The sequence below is a fragment of the Miscanthus floridulus genome, chromosome 13 (genome assembly GCF_019320115.1).
Source record: "Miscanthus floridulus cultivar M001 chromosome 13, ASM1932011v1, whole genome shotgun sequence".
NCBI lineage: Eukaryota > Viridiplantae > Streptophyta > Magnoliopsida > Poales > Poaceae > Miscanthus > Miscanthus floridulus.
Window position 1 is genome coordinate 13631014 of NC_089592.1, and position 9074 is coordinate 13640087.

At 41.1% G+C, this 9074-nt stretch overlaps 1 long non-coding RNA gene across 2 annotated transcripts; it reads right to left on the reverse strand.

The window, feature by feature from the left end:
- Window positions 1-5552: 5552 nt before the first annotated feature.
- LOC136500460 (uncharacterized) lies at window positions 5553-8706 on the reverse strand. Of its 2 annotated transcripts, XR_010770042.1 has the most exons (6): window positions 8242-8706; window positions 7922-7985; window positions 6407-6582; window positions 6128-6187; window positions 5912-5997; window positions 5553-5828 (listed from the first exon to the last, which is right to left on the reverse strand). It is a non-coding gene; the product is annotated as an uncharacterized lncRNA (long non-coding RNA). The 2 variants fall into 2 exon arrangements; XR_010770041.1 differs by lacking the exon at window positions 7922-7985.
- Window positions 8707-9074: the final 368 nt, after the last annotated feature.

Consider the following 9074-nt stretch of genomic DNA (forward strand, 5'->3'; position numbering starts at 1 on the left):
GTGTCATTGAGTTACCTCACTTGTAGGTAGGTTCTTGCGGTGTCCAATCATGTGGACGAGGTTTGTGCAACACCTCTTAGCCGCCGAGCCACCAAGTGTTGGTCGACACAACGGGGACTAGTGTGTTGGCAAGCACATGAACCTCGGGAGAAAAATTGGTTGTCTCTTGCCATTTGATATTCTCCCGGTGATTGGTTTCATATTCATCTTGTGATTGGTTCATTCCTCTACACGGCGGTATAACCATCCTACTCACTCGTTTAAATTCTTGCAAACTAGTTGTAGCAAGCTCTTTAGTGTAATTAGATTTGAGAGCTTGCTTTGCCTTTTAAGTTTGCTTAGTAGAGCTCTTTAGAGTAGAAAGATTGAGAGCTCTTAGTGAGTAGTATCATAGCAAGTTGTGTTTCTAGCTATCATTGCAACTAGAATTGTTGGATAGGTGGCTTGCAACCCTTGTAGAGCTAGAGCAAGTTTGCATTTCGCTATTTGTCATACTAATCAAATTGCTCTAGTTCATTTGTAGATTTTTAAATAGGCTATTCACCCCCCCTCTAGCCATATTAGGACTTTTCAAGTGGTATCAAAGCCATGGTCACCGTTTGATTAAAGGCTTAACAACCTCGGTGTCAAATTATGGCTCAAGTTGTGTTCAACCATGTGGGGGGCAAACCACCATTCTTTGATGGCACATGCTATGATTATTGGAAGAGAAAGATGAGGATGTATCTTGGTTTAATCAATGATCAAGTATGGGAAGTGACCAAGAATGACTATGCTATCATTGATCCCGATGATCCAACCAACCAAGATAAGATCAATAAGCAATGCAATACAATGGCTCTCAACACCATATACAATGCCATTGATTCCAAGGTGTTTGAGCAAATCAAGGATTGTGAAAGAGCAAATGAGGTGTGGAAGAGATTGGAGGAAACATATGAGGGCACACCGGCGGTGAAGAATGCCAAATTGTATATCCTCAAGGATAAATTGACAAGCTTCAAGATAAAGGAAGATGAGAGCATTCCGGAGATGTTCCATCATTTGCAAGTGATTGTCAATGATTTGAAGGCATTGGAAGAGAAGATCAAGGATGATGATGTCTCTCATCGGTTCTTGATGTGCCTACCTCCAAGATTTGAGATGTTGAGATTGCTCATTATAAGAGGAGGATTGAAAGAGATTACCCCCAACCAAGTACTAGGTGATGTCATGACCCAAGAGACATACCATGTGGAAAGGGAGGAGGATGACAAGGATGACAAGAAGGAAGAAGAAGACAAGAAGAAGAGTATAGCATTCAAGGCTAGCTCATCATCATCCAAGAACAAGGGCAAGTCCAAGAAAGAATCAAGCGATGATGATCTTAGTGATATTGATGATGATCTTAGTGATATTGATGATGAAGCTATGACCCTATTTGTCCGCAAGATGGGAAAATTCATGAAGAAGAAGGGCTATGGTGCAAGAAAGAGAAGAGATCACACCAAGAGCAAAGAGTATGTGAGAAGATGCTACAATTGCAAGAGCCCCGATCATGTTGTAGCAAATTGTCCCTACAATAGTGATAATGATGAAGATGAGAAGAAGAAGCACAAGAAAGATAAGAATGAAAAGAAGGAGAAGAAGGAGAAGAGAATGACCTTACAAAAGAAGAACAAGGGTGGAGGGTATGTAGTCACTTGGGATAGTGATGGTTCCTCGGATGGTGATAGCTCTAGTGATGATGACAAGAAATCTATCAAGAGAGCACTAGCAAGCATCGCCATCAACAAGAAGCTCTCCATCTTCGACACTCCATCGACATGTCTCATGGCAAAGCCTACCAAGGTAAAATATGATGAGAGTGATGATGATGAATGTGAAAGTGACTCTTGTAGGAATGATAATGATGATGATGAGTTTGAGGAGTACACCAAGGAGGAGCTCTTGGACATGTGTGAGCAAGTGCACGCTTGCAATGTGATGAAGAGAAAGGAGTGCAAAGAATTGCGCAAGAAAGTAAAAATTTCTTGAGCAATCCTTTGATGAGCTCAATGCTACTCATGAGAGGCTAATGGAAGCCCATGAGAAGCTTGGCAAAGCTCACTCTAAGCTTGAAAAGGATCACTCCTCTCTTATTGAGCAAGTCAAAGTGGAGGAAGCCAAGAAGGAGCAAGTGATCATATCATGTGATGTGGGACTAACATGTGATCTTATTGATGAATCTATTTTTGTTGCTCCCACTAACACTTCTTGTAGCACTACCACTTCCACTTCACCCTTGAGTGATGGTCTCACTTGTGAAAACTCACTAAAAGTGGAAAATGAGACCCTCAAGAAGGAGGTGAATGAGCTCACTCGTGCCTTAGGCAATGCCTATGGTGGAGATGTCCGCTTGCTAAAGTGATTGGGTAGCCAAAGATTTTCTCTCAACAAAGAGAGATTAGGCTATACCCCCAAGAAAGGCAAGGTAGCCTTTGTCTCTCCCAAAGTTAGCTTTGTGAAGGGCAATGGTCGGTTTTGCAATAGATGCAAGCAAGTTGGGCCCAAAGAAGAAGGTCATTTGGGTACCAAAGACCTTGGTAACTAACCTTCAAGGACCCAAGCAAGTTTGGGTACCTAAAAGGAATTGATCCTCTTTTGTAGGTCAATTATAAAATCGGAGGAAGGCATTGGGTGCTTGATAGTGGGTGCACACAACACATGACCGGTGATCCAAGAATGTTCAATTCAATCAATGAAAACAAGAGCAATGGGATTGATAGTATCACATTTGGTGACAATGGCAAAGGCAAGGTCAAAGGGATTGGTAAGATTGCAATATCCAATGACTTGAGCATTTCCAATGTGCTACCAGTAGAGAGCTTGAACTTCAACCTATTATTGGTAGCTCAATTGTGTGATCTTGGTTTCAAGTGCATATTTGGTGTGGATGATGTAGAGATCATAAGTGTAGATGGCTCTAACTTGATATTCAAAGGATTTAGATATAAGAATCTATACTTGGTTGATTTCAATGCTAGAGAAGCTCAATTGTCAACATGTTTGATCACTAAGTCTAGCATGGGTTGGTTATGACATAGAAGGCTTGGTCATGTTGGAATGAAACAATTGAACAAATTGATTAAGCATGACTTAGTTAGAGGCTTGAAACATGTCACATTTGAGAAGGATAAACTATGTAGTGCATGTCAAGCCGGAAAGCAAGTTGGTAACACACATCCTAAGAAGAGCATGATGAGCACATCCAAGGCATTTGAGTTGATGCACATGGACTTGTTTGGACCAACCACATACACTAGCATTGGTGGAAACAAATATGGATTTGTGATTGTGGATAATTTCACTAGATACACATGGGTGTTCTTTCTTGTTGACAAGAGTGATGTGTTTGCAACATTCAAATCATTTGTCAAAGGCATTCACAATGAGTTTGAAACAACAATCAAGAAAGTTAGAAGTGACAATGGAAGTGAGTTTAAGAACACAAGAATTGATGAGTTGTATGATGAATTTGGAATTAGACATCAATTTTCGGCCAAGTATACTCCTCAATCAAATGGGTTAGTTGAAAGAAAGAATAGAACCTTAATTGATATGGCAAGATCAATGTTGAGTGAGTACAATATGAGTCATTCATTTTGGGCCAAAGCAATCAACACGGCTTGCTACTATAGCAACCGACTCTATTGTCACCCCATGATGGAGAAAACACCTTATGAGCTTTTGAATGGAAGAAAGCCCAACATAGCATACTTCCGGGTTTTTGGTTGTAAATGCTATATATTGAAGAAAGGCACTAGATTGAGCAAGTTTGAAAAGAAATGTGATGAAGGTTTCTTGCTTGGTTACTCCACTACTAGCAAGGCTTATAGAGTTTGGAATTTGGCTAGTGGCACTCTTGAGAAGGTTCATGATGTGGAATTTGATGAAACAAATGGTTCCCAAGAGGAAGATGAGAATCTAGATGATGTGAAAGGCACTTAATTGGTCCATGCAATGAAGAACATGGACATTGGTGATATAAGGCCTAGAGAAGTGATTGATGTTGAAGATGACAAGAATCAAGTACTCTCTAACTCAAATGTGCAAGCTAGTGGTTCTCATGATCAAATCCAAGCAAGCACTAGTGATAGCAATGTGCAAGATCAACAAATGGCTAGTTCATCATCTCAACCAAGTGATCAATCAAATGCTAGCAATCAAGTGCAAGTGCTTCAACCAACCAATATTGCAAGAGATCATCCATTGGACACTATCATTGGTGATATTTCAAGAGGTGTGCAAACAAGATCAAGATTGGCTTAATTTTGTGAGCATTTCTCATTTGTGTCATCCATTGAACCTAAGAAGATAGATGAAGCTTTGAGGGATGTTGATTGGGTTAATGCTATGCATGAAGAGCTAAACAACTTCACAAGAAACTAAGTATGGGATTTAGTTGAGAGGCCTAAGGATCATAATATGATTGGAACCAAGTGGGTCTTTCGGAACAAGCAAGATCAAGATGGGATAGTAATAAGGAACAAAGCAAGATTAGTGGCTCAAGGTTACACACAAGTTGAAGGTCTTGACTTTGGAGAAACATATGCCCTGGTTGCAAGATTGGAAGCAATTAGGATCTTGTTAGCTTATGCTTGTGCCCACAACATCAAGTTGTACCAAATGAATGTGAAGAGTGCATTTCTAAATGGTTACATCAATGAGCTTGTGTATGTTGAGCAACCTCCTAGTTTTGAGGATGAAAAGAAACCCAACCATGTGTACAAGTTGAGAAAGGCTTTGTATGGATTGAAGCAAGCACCTAGAGCATGGTATGAGAGATTAAGGGATTTCCTACTCTCTAAGGGATTCAAGATGGGAAAGGTTGACACCACTCTCTTCACCAAGAAGCTTGGAAATGACTTGTTTGTAATGCAAATCTATGTTGATGATATCATCTTTGGATCAACAAATCAAGAATTTTGTGAGTTTGGCAAGATGATGGCAAGTGAGTTTGAGATGTCTATGATTGGAGAGCTTAGTTACTTCCTTGGTCTTCAAATCAAGCAAATGAAGAATGGCACATTTGTGAGTCAAGGCAAGTATATCAAGGACATACTCAAGAAGTTTGAAATGAATGATAGTAAAGCTATTAGTACACCAATGGGGACAAGCACTATACCACAACCTATCTACACCGTCCTACGGACTGTCGCTATAAGTCAGTATAGCGACCTACGGTATGTCGCTATATATATATAGCGTCCGACATGGCCGGTCGCTATAAGTGGCGTCGCTATAAGTTTTAGCGTCCGACCATACTTATAGCGACCGACCGTTCGACAGTACGTTAAAGATATAGCGACCGATCGTCCGACTCCAATTACAAACTTATAGTGACCAATAGTTAGACGCTAACATTATATAGCGTCCAACTGTAAGACGCAATCAATACAAGAAATTAGCAGCATAATTATTCATTAACCTCAATCAGTACTAATCATACAATCAAACATACAATCAATTAACCATAAAATCACCAAATCCATATTGGACAATGCACAATCATAACAATGAAGCTCATCATAGCTCACAATTATATCATATCCATAAGTCACAACTTGGAGAAACAAGTTACATCAAGGCAGTTTGGCCATCAAGATAGAATAATACATGGCTCATAGATGTTTGCACTAGTTGCACAGTTCACATCTCATATAGTTTGCTTGCACTCATTACAATTCATCACTTAAGTCTTAACAAAAGCATTCATCTCTAGTTAGGATGTCCAAAATAATGCACTAGCCATGCGCACTTCCATCCAACTGCTTCCTGCATGGCCACCTCTAGCCATTACCTCCCACCTACAAATAAAAGATTACATCCATCAATGAAAACTAGAGATCCAAATCCTAAGTTCTTAGATTCATGAGTGCAGTAGTTGTACAGATTTGGAGTTGAAAAAGAATAAACTTGAGCTCCATCTCTTCTAGTTATTTCGCAATACTGAGAGTGGTTTAGCCACAAGGAAACCTGCAGAGACAGGTCATGGCATCAAAGTCATGATTTATGGCATTCAGTACATCAGTTTTTAGCTTGCATCTAAAACTGGAAGTACTAATAATCAAATAGAGTTATGTTTTACAGGGGTTAGCAAACTTGCCTTCGCAGGGACACACTTCATCGAGAACTTGCTGGCCCATGGCGCCTCAAATCCATGGATCTGCAGAAATAATTGTGAAGAGCACTTACATTCAAAGATGGAGTAGAAAAAAAAAGACATGGCAGGCAGCAATGACAACTATATGAAGTGAAACGAAAAGATTCAGACTGGCTTCACACCAGTAAAACCAGGAATACAGTAACTAAAGCAGATCTGATTATTTACTTTTGTTCAAGAATACAGTAACCGAAGATTAGATACTAGTTTCAGTATTCACACCTTATCACACCTTTGTAGCTTCTCTGAAATTCTTGGTTGAAATCATTTTCTAGGGAAATAACATCTTCACAGTTATCAGTTATTTATTTAAGGCCTGGAACATGCAGAACCCATTGACAGTAAGGACCAACAGCATGCAGCTACAGAATCCAAAGCCCAGCTATCCCTTGTTTCTCCTGCGTGGAGTGTGAATGCGTTAACAGAAATGAAAATAAAATAAAACAGATCATTGGTTGTATATATATGCTGTTGTGCTAGCTAGCAATATAATCTCTATCTATTGCAAACGATATATGAAGGATATAAAAAGGGAACCAGAGATGCTGCATGTTCTGCAAGGACCAAAACCACGAAAAGGCAAAACAGGATGGATCTCCAAATGATCCATAGGCTTACTTTTATTTGGTTATATGACTCTTTTATTTTGTTGAGCATTATTTGGCTTGTTCACTGGATCAGTTTTGAAATTTGGCCATGTGCGATGATGACGTTGAAACCAAAGCACCAAAACTAATAGTAATGCCAACCAAGAACCAAATTTATCACTAGCTCAGGTGAAGGCTATGAAACCATACAACTATACAATAATAAACCTTGAAATACAATATGCTATAGTCAGAGTTAATGTATATAATGTGATATGATATTTTAACTTCAGCAGACCCACTATGCTTTAGTCAGAGTTAATATATATTAAGTGCAATCATCTGTTCCACTAAAGTATCATGTGACTCTATATCGTATTCTCTACATATTTCATCACTCATTGAAATGACTACGAATTTTATCACATGCCAACCATCAGATGTCATCACAGCAGAGATAAAGAGTAATAATCAGGAACACTGCAGGCGGCAGAGATAAAGAGTAATAATCAGGAACACTGCAGCTGCCTGCAGTGTCATATCTTTTAGAGCAAGGGATAAATTATCCTAATTGGGCAATAATCAGAAGCTGAACATTTTTTTAAATAAAAAAAATGCTAAGTTCTTAGTTGGGCAAAAGCATCAAGCAACATGCAGTTTCAGGTTAGCCATCTTATGTGCCACCTTCAATGGCCTTTTCCATCACGCATAAGGCAACTTGCAAGATAAGTTAAGGACTTAGATTATGTTAGAACGCCTTCATGATTTCTGATGGACAAGGGTACCAACTTACTAATGAAATAGGCCACTGATAATGGAACATCAGAGTAATTTGGTTGGAAACAAAAAACGTATGACCACTGCATAGTAGAGATCATCATAAACAAAAAACGTATGACCATATACAATGAAATTTTCTGCAATCAATATAACTCAAAGGTCATGTGTAAATAAATTTGTTGTACTGTCTTAAGAGTTCATACAAAAGGGAAATAAGTGAGTTCAGTCTAAAAACTACTGCTTTGTCCGACATGAGTTATACGAAACAACAGCAAGGTGATTTTTCTCTAGTATGTGACTGTCGTTTTTCTTTAAATCTTACACAAAACTGCATCAAGGTGATTTTTCTCTTGTATTTTACAGATCATACCGCAAAAGATGGTAGACAGGACTGAACCTAGGCCTTCTCGGTAGAATACCATCGAACATTTACACTACATATACAAAAGCAAAACATGATTAATTTAAAGAAAATGACTGTCTGCAATTGCTACGCTGCTCACATTGGGCGAGATGCCAGATCCAGTATCCCTAAAAAAGCCAGATCCAACCGCAGGTTTATACACATCTAAACCTGGCCTTGGAGAAGGCTCCCGTGGAACCAGCCTTTGCAATCGCCACCGCACGCCATGAGGGGATGGGGGCGCGGATCTGAGGAGGTTTAGTGAGAGAGAGAGAGAAGGGGGGCACCTCGTGCAGTCACCGCACGCCAGCTGAGGAGGTCCGTCGGGGCAGCCTTCCGGATAGGCCCCCTTGAGCAGCGGCGGCGCGGGCGTCAGAGGGGGCCGTCGGAGCAGCTGTTCCAGATAGGGCCCCTCGGGGCGGCGGCGGCAGCGCGGGCATGGGAGAGGCCCCTCGGGTGCTGCCTGCTCGGTGGGCAACAGATCCGCCCCTGGGTGCTGCGGCTGCCTGCTCGGTACCAAGGCTTGTGCCGGGGCTTGTGCTCGGTACCAAGGCTTGTGCAGGCCTGGGCGGCGCGCCGGGGAGACGCCGGCCTGGGCAGCGAGCGGAAGGGCCGCCGGCCTGGGCGGCGCGCCGGGGAAACTGGGGGTGGGGGCGGCGGACTGGGGCTGGCGGACCGGGGGAGCGCGCTGGGCGGACTGGCTGGCGGCGGACTGGGGGTGGAGGCCGCGGCGAGTGGCTGTGGCTAGGTTTTACTCAATTCATCTGAGGCCTCGTTTAGATTGCAAAAAAAATTTTTTCAATATGGACACTGTAGCACGTTTTATTTGTATTTGACAAACTTGTTCGATCATGGACTAACTATGCTCAAAAGATTCGTCTCGTGATTTACAACCAAACTATGCAATTAGTTACTTTTTTACCTATATTTAATACTCCATGCATGCGTCCAAAAATTGATATGATGGAGAGAGAGTGAAAAAAACTTGAACTTTGAGGCCATCTAAATAAAGCCTGACAAGTTTTAGGCGCCAATTAAGCCAGAGAAGGGCGCCATGACGTTTTAGTCCTCCAAATTGTTTTTTTTTTGAGAAACTTTAGTCGTGATCGAAATTGTAGGC